The 20,402-nt window shown below is 31.4% G+C and overlaps 1 protein-coding gene across 2 annotated transcripts in view; it reads left to right on the top strand.

Moving 5' to 3' along the window:
• Positions 1 to 20,402, top strand: part of LOC110993973 (UNC93-like protein) — a 46,075-nt gene that overhangs the window by 8,110 nt on the left and 17,563 nt on the right. Inside the window, exon 2 of one of the 2 annotated variants that reach the window (XM_022260418.2) lies at positions 18,864 to 18,948. The exons of the other annotated variant lie outside the window; for it this stretch is intronic. The gene's annotated coding sequence lies outside the window, so the exon portion shown is untranslated. The remainder of the gene's footprint in view (positions 1 to 18,863; positions 18,949 to 20,402) is intronic. 2 annotated transcript variants of the gene reach the window in all.

Here is a 20,402-nt window from a genome sequence, read left to right as displayed (position 1 = left end):
AGGTTCTTACCTAGTGTGAAATACAGTCACACTAGGTAAGAACCTGTCTCTGAGAGTAATAATAATAATTTATTTTTCTCAGAGAATTTAAATTATTATTGTTAAATTGAATAAATTCGATTTAATACTTCTCAAGAGTAAGAAGGAAAAATGTTACAATTTTTATGATAAAGAAGTTAAGAAAAATAATATTCTAATACTAGTCGTAGACATAGACGAGGATAGCCAGTAAGCCTTTATGCATATGCATAACTATGACTTTTTATGTTTAATAGATATAAATATAATTACAAAGAATCAATCAATATGCATGACGTAGCTGACGGCTGTTTGTACAGATGCTTCTTATGAGAATGAAATAATATCATTACATTTCTTTTATCTTAAATAAAACTACAATACACACACAATTTGTACAAGAAAGGCTATCGGCTTTTTAAGTGGGCATAGTAATTTTGTATGAATTTCGTGCTCATTTATTATTATTATTAGACATTTAGTGATTAGCCATCAGTCCAGACTCCGTGGTTTTCTTATGTCTTATGCAAGCCGATTTCAGCACGATGTCTTTCTACATCGTTCGAGCAAGTGCATAACACGTAGAAATGTACATTGGTGCACAAAGTTTGAACCTATGACGTCAGAGTTGAGACGTTTAAGCCACTAGACACGGCTTTATTAATACAAAATCCGTATATGAAAAAATTGTTTAAATTAAGTCAAGTCTGGGACTTAGTTTTTGTTTCAGTCCTAAAATTGAGTCGCCTATGTGGTGTCAATATGGTGGTTATAACAATTGAATAGTAGTAACTAGTTGCGAGAGTATGTGTTTTATATTCAGCGAAATACATAATACTCAATCCATTCTCAGGCCTCCATGATTGTCTTACCACAATCCGCTCCTTTGTTTATAAATGCTAATTCTATAGGTGCATAATAAATGTCTCAAGACAATTATAAACTGTCAACGTATTGGCCAGATCAGTTAAGGTCACGACAAATCTTAATTAATTCTATGAACTTGGCATTTAAAATTTATAAGGAATTATCCCTAACAGTTAATAGAATTAAATTCTTCGAAATAATTTAAATATTTTAAAGTTTGACGTGTTGTATGTGCATTCAAGCTTTTTTGCTTGCGAGGATGTATAGTTATAGTTGTTAAAACCCAATTTTATATCGTATTAAGAGTTAACAGTTGTAAAGACCTCAATAAGTTTACTGTAGATTTAATCAGGCGCTGAAACGCGACACTAATGCGACATAGATTAATACATTTGATTAGAATAATCAATAGACCATTTGAGGTAGTATAATGGTCTGATTACTGGTGATAATTGTGATTATATATTGCTTAGGAATAGAAAATATTTTTGAAAAGGCCGCGGAACTTATTTTATTTTGGACAACAGTAACACTAATTCAAAGACAGAATCCAGCGCAAAGAAACAGATGCGGTGTGAATTATTATTTTGACCGCACAATCTTGGTCATGTCATTCGAATATCAAATAATCAAATTATATAGTTTTATTGTTGTCTATGTGAACAAAATAATATTGGTAATATTACGAAAACATTGAGTGTTGTTAAATGGTTCCACGGGTTCAAAATTATAATAGCCTATTATGTCGTAACAGTTACGATTTTGATATTTTATTCAACGGTATTTGCTTTACGGTACATCGCGTGCCAGAACTAATTTTAGAAGAGACACATTCAAATATCCTTCCACGATTGTGTGTATCACAGTATCATGCTGTAATAGATAAAGTTCGCAATGGTTATTTAATTAAAATGAAAAATAATTAAATTTAGTTTTATACATGCTTTATAAACCAAATAAAAATGGAGTAATGAAGATTTTATTATTCGATGTCTGCAATTAAAAAAAATAAAACTGCCGCGTTTAACGTATCGAAATCAGGCTCTCAATCTGATAATAAAAACACTGTCGATCTATAAAAACAATAGATACAAATATGTACTAAACAATACTACTTAAATGGATAGATAGTCAAAAGATTCAAAATAATCAAATGTTTAGATCGTGATTAAAACAACATAAACTCAACAAGAAGCCAGTTATTCCAATGCCAAATAGTTATCAAACGTCTCAAAAAGTCGTGTTGAGACGTAGAATGTATGAATTTAATTGCGTTAGTTAATCGGTTTTCTCACGAATCCGCTACTGAGTGCAGCCATACTTAAGAAATCTAAATCATCTTTCATTGTTGCACTTGTTATGTATTTTAAAATATTAGTTTATCCAAGGCCGATTAGTTTACGACTTATTTGAGGAAACAAACGACCGGCAACGCACTCGCGAGCGCTCTGACATTGAGAGAGCCTCCTACCCGTTTGCCCCCTGTTCTATAAAAAAAAACAAAAGGACTTAAATAACATACATATACTTAATCCTTGAAAACTGGATTTCTTAAACATGAAAGAGTTCAGGTATATATACTTATTTTGTTAATACCTTGCACTATGTTTTTATAAGATGTTCAGCATATTTTTTTATTTATTTTATCTATTGAATCCTCTTGTTTGAGGTCAACAGCTTAAGCTTATTGATATTATAACTAGCAATTTCCTGTTAAATATTGCTTATTCAGGAGATACATAGAATATAATCTATCTAATTTTAATACGTATTGCATAATTCAAATAATTCAAAGCGACATTTAAAATCGTTTTTATTATGTGTAATAAGATTTTATTGCAAATATTTATGAGTAATGTGAAAGCAATGTAGACTGGCCTGAAGGCTAAATAAATATTATTTTCTGTTGAACAGTATTCAACCTGCCCTTTATTTATTAACAAATTTATACTACTGGCTTCCGCAAACAAGGAGCTTCTTGTAAATATACCTCGAAGAAGCTCTATAATACTTCCTACAATTGTTAAACAAATTTATGCACAAGTAATGATTGAATAATTATAGGTATATATAAAACGCTACATTACAGGCAAAGGATTTATAAAATATTTTTTTTCTTTTTTCTTAAAATTATTAATATCCATAATTACAACATATGTAAGTGTATATGTGCGTTTGGTTGTCAATTTATGGTAATCGAACTTAGTGCAAATGTATTTATGGAGTTACTGTATTTAATATAAATAGATATAACGATGTATTCGTCATTAATAAAATATTGACGTAACATAAATTTTGTACTAGAGTAAAAGTAGAATTTAAATGTACAATGTAAATATTCAAAGTACGGCTGACCGTTAGCTTGGCACAGATAAATGGTCTGGCTTACTAACATAAGATGAATTTGTGTCTCATTAGATACTTTGACACATACATATACTTATCTACCATAATGTCATTTAACAAAAACTTCTACAGAAAATTAATATATAAATTAAAATGCAAAGTCTCTCATTGCATTTTTTCCTATGCGAATATTGTTAGACTTAATAATGTTTGCATGCTTTTTATGCTCATTTTATATACAAATCTTCATTGATATAGTTAATATGAGTTTTCACTAGTTTAAACCAATTCAATTGAACAGACTTCGCGCTTATTTATATTTTATTACTGCAGAACTCCAACGTCATAGTATGCGTAACGATACGTACGTATATTGCACGTTATTTAAAAATATATAAAATCGATTTAAATACGCGTTCAAATTAAGTAATTTATTGACTATTGAGTCATTGTATTGAGTGATACTGAAAGTCAAAGCATATGTATATAATGTTGTTAAAGGGTTTATTAATATGATTTATTCTGTGGGCTTTCTTTCATAGATACATAATTATCTATGTAGTATTAAATACAAGTACGCTTATGAACTATAAGCGTTCATTATATGTACAAATAAATGCATCACAAGTCAACTTTAGAAAACACAGTCAACGTATCAAATCAAATAAAATCAAAAATCATTTATTCATATAGGTATTAGGTAACATAATGTACACTTATGAACATCAAAAAAAAAAGAAATATACATTAAATGATTCTAATTTTACATTTAATGCCAGTTCTCAAATCAAGGGCGTAGAACGGAAGAGAAGAACTGGCAATAAACTCTCCGCCACTCTTTTTAATCGCCAAGTTTTTTTTTTACAAAATGTTTGTAAGGAGCAATATGTTTGACTAGATTGAAAGATGTATTCAACTAAAAATTACTAAGCATGTTTATGTTTATGTTATTCTGTATATTGGCGTTAAGACACGTTAAGGCCGATTAACTTCCGAAATCGTTAATTGAATTTTAATATAGATTTTCTTTATACATTATCCTTCCTTATCGAAGCAATATTGTCTTTTACAAATCTTAATTGTAGAGTTTAAGTTTAACATATATTATAAGTTTAGTTTCCCATGTCTCGTACATTCTTTACTTTGATATGATTTGACTGTTTACTTACTAACATTTATATTTTAGTTGTGTTTCAAAATGCTTTTTTTATGGTTATACTTTTCGAAAATCGTATTATTATTGTAATATGTATTGTTTATACATAGGCAAATGTTACGTTCTTCTGTAAAGCTGACACGAAACGATATAAATGTGACAAAATTAAAAAAATATGTGAACATATGCCACATTGTCCTAGGTTATACAATTGACAGTCCCCTGGAATCATAATACTGGCAAGTTGAAAGTGAATTGATGAAAGTTATCGTTCGCAAATCGATAACAATTAATCTACTCATGTTATTCAAGAACGTTTACGAAACCATGTTACGTTGCGTTAAATTGATAACAGCGAATTGTTATAGCATAGTTCTTAACTAGGTAAATTTTTAAATCATACGCATAAATAACTGGGGACAATCAAGCCAGGTGATGCCCGCATGATTTTAGTATTCGCGTACAAAGTGAAACATTTCAACCGTCAGCTGGAAAAAAAAAATTTGAGATATATAAAGTCCCTGGAATCGATGGCAGCAAAAAAAATAACCGTTAGCTGGATTAAATAATTACATTTAATTAACCCCAAACAGAAGTTGATGTACTTTCAGCGTATGAAAATTTCTATAAAACTTGAACTTGTACCGCCGTCTGCGTTTTCTAGAAACAGGTCCATATTAGCTAACCTATGTAGAATCTCTTTATCGGGATTGGATCTTATTTTTTTTTAAATAATAGCCTATATAATGAATATATTTTAATATTTAAAGTTTTCGGACATGACAGTATTTTCTTTATTTTTCGTAGATTGTTCTTTTGTTCCACTTTTGCGTGTCCGTTTTGCCAGGTGGCAAAAGCCTCCTCCAATCTTATCCATTCTTGCCTTTCTATGGTCACTCTACCCCATCTTATATTTAGGTGATAATTATGAAATTTAGTGCCCTTTGCCCAGCATATGATTAACTAAAGTATCCGGTATGTCATTAACTTTTTGTCAAGCCTTGAACAATAAACAAAAACTATTAGGTGTAATGAATGCTTGGATTGTATAACACAAGTTAAACGACTCGATGACAATGTGATTATCAACTGATTCTGACTGCTAATGCATATTATCATTATGTGACGTTATTCGCCTAAGGAAAATTTTACTAATTTATAGCATTAAATTTGGAAAATACGAACTATCGTGCCTTAATTACAATTAATATGCTGAATCTTCGCGTATTTAACATACGTACTATAGTATATGTCTTTGTTTTTATTGAGCTTTTGTAACGGTTTTATTTTATACTGTCATTCTTGTAAAACCTTTGAAGTTACCTCTACCTTAATAATACGAAAACTTTGTAAGTTCTAATTTCGGAAAACAATATACATATAATTAATTATAAGTTATAGTAGGTAAATTTATTTTTTCCCGTCAAAGTCGAAACACTACTACATAATGTTTATAATTTGTACCATTGTCGTTCAGATGAGTCGTGTCAAATATTACCACATGGCCATCGGCATGCGGTGAACTAAGGGCCTTGCGACAAGGTTGGTTTGGTGTGATACGTGTTCAGAATTGGAAGTAGCCTTGCAATATTTGCAAGTACGAAATAATAACAGTCATTACAATATTTCTATCGGTGTTCCAATCACATGCACGTTCATAAAAATGTTCAAGCTTTTGTTCTTAACAGGAAAACAGTGAAATAAACTTAAAGAGGCAAATATTTGCGATCGTAACAAATACTCGTAGTTCGCGGAATCTAGGTCCTTTTACTTAAAGTTCGGAACTATATATGCTAATATATCTTTACTTATTTTGCTTATTATGACACAAAGCAAATGATTATTACATCAATATTGCTTTTTGATGATGTGTCTATTTTTAGCTCCACTCAGTCAGTCTGGTTTTAAAACAATTAACCTACTTTTATGCAATAACTTCTGGAAAACGATAGCCTAAAAGATTAGCATTTTATTGTTTACGGCACCTAACCCTTTGTGTATATTCCTGCACTTTACGTAAGAAAAGTTTTACTTTGATTCAACAATTCATTACAATGCGTTCTCATACAATACCACGATTATAAAAAAAAGAAGTTAAATGAGGCCAAAGGCACTTACTTGTTTACATAACGATTGATCCGTGGTCGAGGATATGTGGATAGTTATTTAATTGGTGTTTTCACCTGCGTCATGACAACCGGTCCGTGCTTTGGCGCCAACTGACAGGTCGATTTACAAATACGTTTCGCTCTTTCGCTAACCATAGAATTTCAAGGCATATGGCACTAGCCTAGCACTGGTATTTTCGGTGCTAATATATTTTTATATGAGAAATCCGCAGTTGAAGTCATTGAAAAAGCATACAAAGTGAAACAATAGTCAATAGTAAGTAGTCTATTGCTTACCTTTCGAAATTTCTTAACAACAAGATTTTTATGAATACTGTAGTGGGTTAAAATAGAACTATAATCAAAACCGTTTTGCGACGACATCGTTTAGAACAACATATGATCAAAATGTCAATATACAATAGAATTCAGCCGGGGAATTCTATTGTAATAGGTAGTTAATAACAACCTCATCAAATATGAGTAGTCCCATCGATTTATAAAAACATTTTTAAATGATTTTGACTGTACCTGTATAAGGCAGGTATGTGAGTTATGAAGTACAAATTAAGTGTGGTCTCATTCACAAATAATTCAAAAATACAAATTGCTGATAATTAGAAAAAATATATTTCAATACATGATAATTTAGTGCATCAATGAGTAAGAGGCATTTATAGTGTTATCTATGCACGTCAATCATTATAACAGTTAAATGCAGGTAGGTACTTACTCGCATTTTCCAGCGCGAGGTTACATAAAACAAATTCTTATATATTTTTTGTGCAAGTTCTAAATATATACTAATTATTCACAGCAGCGCGCGGTTTTATAATAGACCTACTTTATATGTGTAGCAGTTAATTTATCTTACTAGGCAGCTAAATAAAGGAAATTTCAAATACTAACGTGTAAGCAAAACACGTATGAATGCAAGGAATTAAAATTCGCTGGGGCGCGGCGCCGACGCTACTTTCTGCAGACGGCGCCAAACAATAGTACATCTGCAATCATTAGCAGGGCAATCTATTTAGCTTAGACTAGCCCTACGCGTTATTTTAATAGTTAACAGCCTGTAACAATGGTAAGCATACGTGTTCGTCGGGATATTGCTGGCAGCGCACGCGTCGAGCAAAATACCATAATTACTAAAAATTAATAAGCTATAACACAAAAAGCACAAATTTTTTAATTTTACGCTGTATATAGTCTAGGAGGAGAAAGATAACTTTTTTATAGGAACAGTTCCCCAAACACTCTCCACTTAAGAGGATTCGGACATTTATTATATCCCAATTATATTTTACGTTTTTTTATAAAATTAAGTTGTTGACCGGCCTTCTTTGCCTGACATACTTCATCTATTTGAGAGTTTAAGACATGCCGAATTCCTCGCAACATTATCCTTCTCATATGAAGAAATGGACATTACTAATAAAATATATAAAAGATGTAGAGACCTGAATTACGAAAACACGACTGAATTTAGAGTTGCCCACTAGCTAGGCTTACACTAGTGTTTACCTATTAAATACGTCTTAGATAATAATTCGTTTTATTCTGTTCTATTATGACTTGATGGGTAGATTATTATAGATTCAAAACCAACTCTACAGCCTTCTAACCAAAATATGATATTATTTCGGATATAATCGGGCTTTTTGTTTGGACATTTTTTTTTTCTTACAATAAGGTTCACAAATGAGAGTGCGACTTTTCATAAATTACAACCTACCCTATACAATAATAAGTAATATTTTGTAGACTTAATTTTCTACAATACTAATAAATAGCTTAAACTAAGGTAATGTTCATTAACAGGCTTAGAGTTCTATAATATGTTGACACTATGTTCATGTGTCTGAGATACCGCACTTGCACTCACTGCACTGAGTTTATTAACTCAAAACTAACTTTCGGGACCAATATAAAGATATATAATATTACTAGCAGACTCGGCCAAGCGATGCTGTGGCTAAACTTTTTGATATATTACATAGTAGTAAACTATTCAAGAGAATCGCTACAACTTATGTGAAAGGTTGGTACTTTTAACACAGCGCCATCTGTTAGAATTATATCAAATTAAAAACAAATAATTTGCAATAAAATAAAATTGCGACTATAATTTGAGATTTAAACTATCCTATCTCTCAAGTTGGATCGAATTGTGTGTGAATTTTATTATAATCGGTTAAGTGGTTTAGGAGTCCATTGAGGACAAACATTGTGACACGAGATTTATATATATTAAATAACGCTCTTATAAGTGTCAATATAGCATACCAACTCCGCGCAACTGGAAGAAATTGCTAAAAAACATTTATTTATTCAGTTCAGTCGCAAGTATCCTAATGTTTTTCAATCTAATTAATTCTTAGCGGTAGGTATGGTAGTTAAATAAAATGATTACTCTTCCACGAACAATAGGTAGTTACTTCATTTCAATAGGCACTATACAAATAATGTTCTCGAAGTTTCTTCGTTCCATTCCGACAAATATAAATGCGTTTTATACGCATTTATATCATAATAGTCAATAAAATAAAAAATAAAAAAATCAGTGGCTCTACAACCTCTATAGGTCTTGGCCTCAGATTTCTGAATCTGTTTCATGATCATTTTTTTTAAATCTAATATGCGATCAGCCTCCATTGTGTGACACACACATCGGACTTTTTGGGTCTAAGACATGTCGGTTTCCTCACGATGTTTTCCTTCACCGTCCGAGCAAATGTTAAATGTGCACTTAGAAAAAAACTCCATTGGCACAGCCGGGGCTCGAACCTACGAACTCAGGTATGAGAGTCGCACGCTGAAGCCACTAGGCCAAAACTGCTCATTTATCATATGATACGATATTTTGTGCAAAGGATTAAAGAGTTAGAACAAAATATCATTTAATCTGTAATGTTTTGTGCAAAGTATTAAAGAGTTTGCACAAAACATTACAGATTAAATGATTTGTTATGAAAAAAATGACTTCCTAAAATATCCGAAAAGTAGTTATAATTTAAAAAGTTTTAACAAACATTGTTTAAGAGTTTTAGATTCATTCGTCGTCTCGTATATGAATAGTTTAAAACGTGAATTAGCTCACAGGTGTCGTGGCGTTTGAAAATCCTTGACCAACTATCTCAATAAACGCAAATATTTTGAAACAATGTAATGTTCAAAACCTTACGATAAACTTATAATACATTCTTCAAATTCTTTTGGTAATTAAAAACTCCTTAGTAATTTTTAACAAGATGTTTAAGAAAATGCTTAACTTTAAAAACTACCATTGTGTATGATTCATGTTAATAGATAATACTATCTATAATAGTTATTCTAAAAAATATTAGGACGTGATCATAGCGCATTCTTTTGCTTAATCATTAAAAAAATGTATGCAATGGACATGTTCAAGTGATAAAAATAAAATGTATGATAATTGTTGAAATAAACTAACATGTCGATGATAATATTAATGACTACAACGTTAGCGACAAACAGGCGTAATCGTTCATTAAAAATTACTTAAGCCAAGTAACTGTTTAATAATCAAAGCTCTTTCTTTACTCAACTGTTAATAAAAAGAGTACCGAGAGTTTTTTACGCCGGCTTTTTCTCTCGGCCAACACCCTCTGTGTTCTTGGCCGATGAGTTGGGATGCCAACAGGCTCGAATTTAATGACGTGGAATAAGTGATACCATGATGATCTTACGTTCCAAAATAAACGTATTTTATTTTTTAATTGTTTTAGAAACTAGAGAATTGAAAAATTTAAAAATCTACTTTAAGAGATTTTATTAAGTACCAACGAACGTTATCGTTTAGAGGCGCGGTACCCAAAATTAAAGTTATCTTAATGATCGCCATCCCTCGAAAAGAGACGATATAAGAGGAAAACCATTGCCATCCAATTTAATTATGAAGGCTTACTTAAAATGATCAATGAATAGACATATTTGTAGGCATAAAGTAACGTTCAAATATTTTCCTGTCATAAACATAGTTTGTTACATTGTATGAGATTTATGGCATAATAAGTATGTGGGCAAAGCAAAAAAATGTTATTGCGATAACTGGAAATACAGTAAAATACTTTTAGTTAGTGCTGATAATGTAGCGTTGCCAGTAAAATATTTAAATATTGACAAAAAAACTATAAATAAAAGATATAATGAGACACACATATATATATATATCTTATATAAGATATATATATCTTATTTTCCTTTTCCCATTCGGTTTGTCTCAAGTATGTAATGCGTGTGTGCTGTGATTGTAATTGGCCCTGGCTTAGCATTATGATGAGGAGCAGAATGTTCCACAAAATAAACCAACTCCTGTTCCCTGCATAAACATAATATTTTGTTTAGTAGACGTCTTCAACGGAGTATGAGGAGAAAATTAATTAATAAGCGGCTTAAATAAAAGAGTCTTTCATCCAATTTTGTTCCCTTTGAACTCTTGAGCCGTGGAATTCAAATGCATAGCCTAATTATAAATATAATAAGTAAAGTTGGCGCCTGATTGATGGTACCGGTGACCCCCCCCCCCACTCTCCCCCACAGAGCTGGTGCTCTCTCAACGAATAAGTGTCGCAATGCCGCGAGGAAATGCTGCCAGCGTGAAAGGTACACTGCCACAAGGACCAAACTATTTAAATTTTATTTAATTTTCCTTAATTACTTTAAACTTCTTTTTTCATGATACAATATTACATTCTACATATAAGTGTTAACTGATAACTATTATATATAATATAAATTCAGACAAGACATACTTTTCATTGATCGATATGCTTGTATCTTTTTGTATGTCACATGTTCTCTGTAACTGTTTGCATGTGTTTCGTTAGAGTGCCCTTTAATAATAAATAAATATATAATTTGAGGAAAATAATATTTAAACTCGCTATAATAGCATATTCCTAGACAGTGCCAAGTCTATGATTCCGTCTTGAATATGGTAGAGTGGAAATTTAAAGTAGTGCCTATTATAGGTATTTTTACATAATAATCCTGCTGTCTTGTCTAGCTAACGTCTGTATCACGCATTCCCTGGTAAACATTATCTTTATTATCTTTAATTCTATTAATCAATATTTCGGACTTAGTGAATCTCAAACCAGGCAATAAATATTTCTCAAATTCCGCAATTTTGCAAAATAGTCTTTATTATGCAACAGTAGACTGGTCACGATTTCATTAAGCGTTTTATAATGAACTACGACGCTTTGCATGCTCCAATACTACATTCCTTTGAATTGAAGGCAAGGCGATTCTAAGCGAAACCAGAACATTTGTCATTTCGTCTTAACAGGTATCGAGCCGTAACTAGTAACGTCAAAGCATACTACTGAAATGCGTTAAAACTATATAATATTAAAACTATATAAAAATAAATAAAAATAAAAAAGCCTTTTATTTCTTACAGCAGAACAAAAAGTTGGAATAATTAAGTTTACTTACATAGTGTTAGTTTTGTTAGTAATTAAATTTGTATCCTTAATTTAGTTCTTTAGTTTTTCCTACTTTTAAAATATTCTTCTGTAAAAACTCGAGTATAGGTGAAGGCCTCCTTCAAAGACAGCCAGTCCTCTCTCAATTGAGCTACTAAAACTATATAATTCCTAATAATAAAAGCAGCGTGCAATCCAAAAAACTAAGCTCAATATCGCACCGGTCTTGAAAATACTTGCTTGGTCACCTTGACTTTAGGTGGAAGTTTGAAGTTTACGCAAGTCGAAATTCTTCCAAACCAAGCAAAAACATTATGTCAACACACACATCGATGTCCTTTGGTTAAAGTAAATACGCGTCTCATACAATGATTTCACATTTTACTTTCTCCGATGAACTGTTTTATTTTATTAGCCATACGCGGAAATGCGAGACGCTCGATTCGTTCATAGATATTTTTACAGCACTGTAGCGCAGATGAATTTGATTGATTTTGCTTATTAAAGTTGAAGGCTAATTTGTTGTGACCTTGCGACGGTCGTAATGCAGGCGTAATAAAGGATTATAAACAAACTAATTACCGCGTCGTTTCAAAGCTGAGCGGAAACATCGCATGAGAGAAGATGACGATGATGTAAGAGATTTCAAACAAAGATACTCGCAGGGAAAACCTTTGCACTGCAATTGACAATGGACGTGATAGGCAAATAATAACCTTACCAGAACGTTCTTATGCCGGTTTTTTTAAATCATTAACCTAATAGAGTTTGGGGATTCATGCCCCTCGCTGTTTAATAATTTGTATCTCCACATATGACGAGATTCAACGGATTACATTTTAATATTTAATATAGAAATTACACTACATTTCTGAGAACCCATCACACTCGCCTAGTTTACAGAAATTAATTAATGATAATTTCAAATCATTAATTAATTCGTAATCCCCTATACTTTAGCACCAATACGGTTTTTGTCAAAAGTGCAGCATTAATAATGAAATTTTATTATATATGTATCTGATTAGCATTATTAATTTTATATCAACGATAAATATCTTTGACACGACTGAATATTAAGTATTTGACCTATACAGATGACACGATTATAAATAAAAAATCTAAATATTAAACAATTATTATCGATGGCTTCATTTCTTATAAATTCTTAATTCTCATTGATATCTTCAACCCATTATTTCTTAATCGTCATTTGTATTAAAAAATAAATCAGTGGCGCTACAACCTCTTTAGGTCCTGGCCTCTGATTTTTTGAATCTGTTTCATGACTATTTTTAAATCTAATATGCAAGTAAGTGATCTGCCTCACATCGTCGACTTTTTGGGCCTAAGACAGGTTTCTTCACGATGTTTTCCTTCACCGTTCAAGCAAATGTTTAATGCGCACATAGAAAGAAAGTTCATTGGTGCACAGCCCTGGATCGAACCTACGACCTCAGGTATGAGAGTCGCACGCTGAAGCCACTAGGCCAACACTGCTCAAGCGTCATTTATATAGTTCCAGAAAAATCAGTTAGCGAGTGTCGCAAATGCGTTAATCTTGTTTTAGAAAAAAATTAGTTGTAGATGTTACTTGCAAATTAATCTAAAAGGATTGGATAACAATACGGAACATTCTCCACCACTGACGAAGTTGCTAAATGTGGAAGCCAATTAGGCGATAACAATACAATGTCAAAATCTCAACCAACACGCATTTAATAAATAGATCTATCGATTCTATTAGGCATAGATCAAATTATTATTTTTATTTTCGTTAATTTAAACTTGTTTTACACTAACTATATCTGTAATATTATTAATCGTATACTTATTCATTCATTTAATTGTAATGCTTTTTGGTAATGGTCTGTAGTCTGTGGCATTTGCAGTTAACAGCATAAATATTAAATAAACCATAATTCTTGATAAATATAGGATGTTACTTTGTATATCCTATGCACAAGGTAAGTGCAATCATGATAACAAACAAGAATGTCAAATCCTTGTGCGATGGTGTCCCGATGTAACTCTACAATAAATTAATTCATTATTACATACTGAATGAAGTAATGTTAACGTTAGAAGTATTTTACCAAACGTTGAAATTGTAATGAGGTCATTCCCAATTTCTTTGCGAACTAAGTATAGAACTAAATTGGGTCAAGAAAGCAAATCTGATATTCATACTGTTGCTACGGCGCTGAAATATTAAATTTATTATAGAAGAATTAAAGAATTAATTATAGAGACAAATTGTATTTGTTTACCGTGAACTGATGATCACAATATTTCCTATAAGCTCTAGACCCACTTAAACAAACTATTAATAAAATATATCATAAACGATATAGTTATAACAAATGTAGAAAAGTTTAATCAACATTTGAGGTCAAACTTATTTTAGAAAGGATAAACTAAAAACAGCTTGTAATAAGGAAATTGTAAGCATGTAATACTTTTCATAACATTAAATATTTATAAACAGTCTCATTACGAGCGAGGTACGCGGTGGTACCACAAGACAATGGTGCTATTACCGTTGTATTAGTATGCAAATGCGTTAGCCAAATCGGCCGACACCTCTCAAAGGCATACAATTTCATGAGCTTGTACATTTACATGACACAATTTTAATTCAGAGTAACAAAATTCGTGTCTCAACAACCTTAGAGATAAATTAATTTGAAAACGAAACCAATATTTTATGGATATTAGTAGATATAAATAAAATATTACTACAAAATTTAAACGTCTCTGAGTAACACGTTATCAAATTGATGTGTTTGCCAGGTTAAAAGTAATTAAAACGTAGCTTATCACTTGAATCAAATATGTTAATGTTTAACATTTGCAATAAGATTTCAAATAAACAGCGAAATAAATTGTTGCGGTTACCGCAATAGTACCGCTGTAATTGTTAAATAATTTAGTTTAATTGACAAATAGATTGAGCGTGTGATTCTTAACTCGGCGTTCGTGCCTTCGCAGTCCGCCTATGCATTAAGAAATGTATTATTTCATGTGCGCAATTAACATATCATGCACATGGCAAAGAAACCTGCATGTCTTAGCTACAAAAACCTTACGTAGTAAAACATACCTATTCTATGTCCAATTATCAGTAAACAGACGCAGAAAAATGTCTACCACATAAGGGTATATTTACGCTCTAGTTGTGACTAATGAAGAAATGTTTAATAATCGGGACAATTTAAAACATCGGGATTTATCGCATTAGCCTTCACGTTTTATATCAGTAACAAAAGTGCAAGGTGCAAATAATTTTTAGTTAATTAAAAATAATGTCTTAGTTAATTACGTACATTCGACCTCCAGAATCATTTGTCTCCTGTATATGGAAACAGAATAGCGTATAAAGGCAAGTGGGTTATGTTCATCAAAACGGATCACGGTTCTTTTATTATTATGAAGGTTTTTCGTTGCGAGGCGGATGCATTTATTAGTGCGAAGTTGGTTCTAAATATATGTAGACTTTACTAGCGTGCTTTAAAACAATACGAAAACAGCAAATAAAACATTTAATTGTTTTACACTGTGATAACGAAATTCAATTATCATTTATAATTATTTATTCATTCATAAAATTAAAACCCAAACCGTTTTGGTAACATAAATTAAATTCATAAAATACTTTTAATTAAATAAAAGTACAAGATGATTGATTTAATTTATTTTGACTCGGCCCAGCTATGTAACAGTTTTATATATATGTAGTATATCTTTGTGTCGTGTATACTAATCTCAAGGAGAGATTCTGTAACTATGACAGAACACAAAGGACATCTGCCACGCTTTGGGTTGGAGATATGATCGTGTTTCTTAAGCTTTATTATGAAGACAAAAGTTCAATCCAAACTCCAACAATTATTGTAACACTGAGAATCGCCATAATTATTATTTTATTAACTTCGCAATTTCAAAAGCATCATTAAACATTCCCGTTTTACAAAATTGAATCGCAATGTCGAAATAAATTGACTAATTTAACATGGACGCGTATTTTTTATCTCATATAATTAGAAGCAATTTAGCGAGAAAGAATGATTTTTTTGCGAATAACATATTTGTTAACAATTCATACATTGGTCATGGTGCAAAAATTCGACAAGTAAATAATTAAAGTCATACATTCAGATGTATTGAATGAAAGATTTATGATCCGCCACTGTTCGAGAATTTTTCTATAGACTTGCTTAATCGTTATAAACAGGGAATTTTCAATGTTTAATTTTATGTATAAGAGCAGTGGCTAGTGGCTTCAGTGTGCGACTCTCATCCTGAGGTCGTAGGTTCGATCCCCGACTGTGCACCAATGGAATTTCTTTCTATGTGCGCATTTAACATTTGCTCGAACGGTGAAGGAAAACATCGTGAGGAAACCGACATGTCTTAGACACAGTAGTGTGTCAGGCACTGGAGGCTGATCACCTACTTGCCTATTAGATTTAAAAATGATCATGAAACAGATTCAGAAATCTGAGGCCAAGACCTAAAGAGGTTGTAGCGCCACTGATTTATTTATTTTAATATAATAATTAACTAATTTTTAAGTTTATGATGCAAATAACTAAATCGAAGCTATCGGTAAATAACGGTGTCTTAAAGTTAAAACTTTGTGTCAATCAAATATAATTTTATGAAATGTTTGTAGGACACTTGTATCACGGTGTCAGCTAAAATATCTAGACATCATTTTATCTAATAATTATTTAATAAGTTTCACCTCGACTCTTTTAGCATGGTTGATGCAGCATTAACTTTAAATTTAATAACTTTATAAATATATAGATATACACGAATAATGTTCGTAGCTGAAGCAAACAACACGCCTGTTTCTTAAAATAATTATTGTCTCGCCGTGAATCGAACATAGCTATTAAAATATTGACTTATGTAATCAGTAAAAACTATTCGTGTTGTGAAATCTATAATCAATTCAGGAATATAGGTTTTTTTTAAATTTTACAAACTTAAAATGTAATTTAGTGTTATTGAAACGGCGTATTCTTTGAATATCGCGGAAGTGTTATTTAATTTAAACAAACACGCTTAAGTTGGACTTGAGAAGCGGAACTAAGTATTGTCATAAATCGCTCCGAGATTGTCTATCAGGGATGCACATAGCATCGTGTACAATTATTATCACAGTTTTCCGCAAACGACCCGCGCATATTTTTATCGTGATAGCGCATCTGCCATAAGTATAATTAAAATCTCGAACAGTCTGAGTTGTAGCACACAATAGAGATATCAATAATTTTTCAAATAACCTCTAAATTACCGGAAATTGACGGAAAAACTTAAGTCAAAATTAGCGGAAATAAAATATTATACATATATTCATATGTTTGTATAGATTTGCATAGTAAAATTTTGGGGGTCATGTAAATAAATCATTTAAAATACAATTTTTATTTTGCTAATAGTCTACTCTTATTCCGTATAAATACTTAAAAATTGTACGCATAGCAGTTTCATCGATATTTTGTGCCATGTTTTAAATCCTTGTGAAACACCAAACTCATTTTATTTCACTAGAACAAATCTAGTCTAGTCTAGTCTTCTTTGCAATACATTTTTTCTTCTGTCATGTCCAAAGGAGCATCCTATTTCGTTAATTTCGGTGTCTCAATAACATAGTAATAAATTATAATTTTCTGAATGGATGACGTAATGATGGATGTCTCAGGAGCAGGTTACATCAATCCGGTTGACTTGCGAAAAAAATTACAATTGATCGTTGACCTTGAGCACCAGCGCAATGGCAAAGACCGACCTTACCGGAACCTCCACTGAATATCGATTTATCTGCGCATTCGTAAATAATCGTAATCTATCGCCAATCAATACGTTTATTAAAATTGTTAGTACTTAAAAAGCAATGGAATAGTCTGAAGGCAACATAAAGTTGATCATTTGCTTCCTGTTAGATCGTTCTACGAAACATATCTGGACATAGACACAGAGTTATTCTATTCCATATCTCCTAAAATGTTGGCATACATCGATGTTTAAGCACTACCAACTTCAGAACGGAAACCATTAAAATTTTACCTAGTTTACGGGGTTACATGAACACATATTTGTCCTCATTATTTCAATTTACTTGACGTTAATAATGGATTTGTTGAATTGCTACTAATGATAGATCTCTCTGTTATGAACTTTGTCACAAATAAATTATCCCTAATGAACGTAGAACATAAGCCTTAAATAGCTATTGAATTTATACTGATTTTGTGTCTTAAGTGATAACTAGTAAATTGTGAAAAACATTATAAATTGTGTATGAATCGTTCATTTTAAAACATTGGTTTTTCCGTTTTGAACGAAAAATTAATTTGTTATCTAAACATCAAAACTTAATGATCGTTTTAAAACACTAATACGATTCGCGTACATAAGGACAACAATGAAAGGTTGTCAATGAAAACAAGATTTTAATCATAATAAAACCCCAACAGTTCGATATTTTATCGCTATTTATATTGAAAAATTTTATTTATGCAAGAAAGAACAAGGCCGACTTTATAATATGTATCTTTAACAGGAAGATTGGATTGCTAACAGCGTTAAAAAAGGACTTTACATATTGAGTATATTGAAAGCTTAAACATTCCTTATGGCTAAAGATATAGAGTCAAGACGCGAACCCGAACTATGAATCGCACGTCAAAAAGGTTTTGAATGTTACATACACCGATTTTGTTTACTTAATCTCGACTCTGAATCTTACCATAAAACCCCAATTCGTCAATAACATCAATATGCGAATAAATTGATCCAAGGTTGTTAGCGTGATAAGCCAGCTATTGTGCAATGCGATTGTTTATTAGCTACGCGAGGCTGAGCGGTATTTCATGAAGCTGACGAATGTTCTTGTTCTTTTAGAAAAGGCCTGGCCTGTCAATCGCCCGGCCCTCGCCGCTGCTCTGCGGGGCTTCTACAACGTCGCATAGACATCGATAAACACGTAGTATGTATTTATTACAGCCAATACCAATTACAACACGCATATGATATATTGTTTTCCACAAAGCTGTATTTATATTTTTAGTGAAGCGATGAGAACTACAACGAATATAAACATATTCCAAATGCGTTTATTATGATTGGCATTTGTTTTAGCAGATGCATTAATAAAATAGTCTATTTTCCAGTAACTTTAAGGCTAAAGTATATTAACAAGAGATCTTTTACCCTATATAATGCTTAATTACTTGGAAATAAAAGACTCATGCGTTTTATTAAATATACATCTGCAATAATACTAAGACAACAATGACAAGAACCTAACCATAAACATATACAATATTATATGTTAATTAGCAATTAACAAAGTAATTCATCCCTCTCTACGCGTCTTAATGTCGCTCGAGACAATAACAGACGTCACAATAATCACGCATTCTCACATCGTACGAATGACGTTTTTTCAGGAAGAGCGACTGACTAGTTATCCTCGACAAAAATTCTATAAAAAGCATAGTACATAATGTATTCTGTTCGCTGTATACAGTATATTTGCTGGATTTGTGAAATACATTGATTAGTCGCAACGTCACGGTCGCGACTATAATTTCGATACGGTGATCGTTGTTCAAATATAACTTAATTTTAATGTAATTTTCAATAACTCATTATGCTATTTATTTCTATATAAATACATCCATCAGATTAATTCAAAATCTACCTCTTTAAATTCCGTGAATTTCGTTTCATAATTCTCTAGTATAACCTAGACGACAATTGTCGATATATTCTTCAAACATTTTCGTTAATAATACAGTACCAATCATCTATTTATTGTTTTTATAATAGATCTCGGTTTGATTATGTATTTAGGAAAAGAGGGTTTTAGATTCTAATTGTTCTCACTTCTCACGCTATTTAATTGTTAAATAGAATGTTTACTGATCGAATAATAGAACATTATAGAATAGCTTTAGCGTTCTTCCAATTATAGAGAAGCGATAGCATTGTAAAACGAAAAATTGTTTCATGGACAATTAAATGCAGCGATAATTTATGTACATCGTAATGTGTAGCGTGAATAAGTTTATTTTACCATTGAATGTATTAGTGCACATTTACGGCTATGCATTTTGAGTACTACCTTAAAAAAATTTTTAATACTTTATTACCAAAAACATACATAACAAAAAAAAAACAGATTACAAAAGTTATAAGGCAACGGGCGGCCTTATCGCTTACAAGCGATTTCTTCCATTTGTTTTCTAAAGGTAATTATAAAAGCTCTACTTTTTGGTAATAAATTTAATTATTTAAGATATGTAGAATAAAATGAATAAAACGTATTTTAAATAGAAATTGTATAATATAGACCTGTTTAAATTCTATAATATTTAATATATTATTCCTGTGAAAATATTACTTTAAGATAGTCCTCAATGTGACGATTTTAATACA

The sequence above is a fragment of the Pieris rapae genome, chromosome Z (genome assembly GCF_905147795.1).
Source record: "Pieris rapae chromosome Z, ilPieRapa1.1, whole genome shotgun sequence".
Classification (NCBI taxonomy): domain Eukaryota; kingdom Metazoa; phylum Arthropoda; class Insecta; order Lepidoptera; family Pieridae; genus Pieris; species Pieris rapae.
This window is presented reverse-complemented; position numbering and strand designations above follow the sequence as displayed.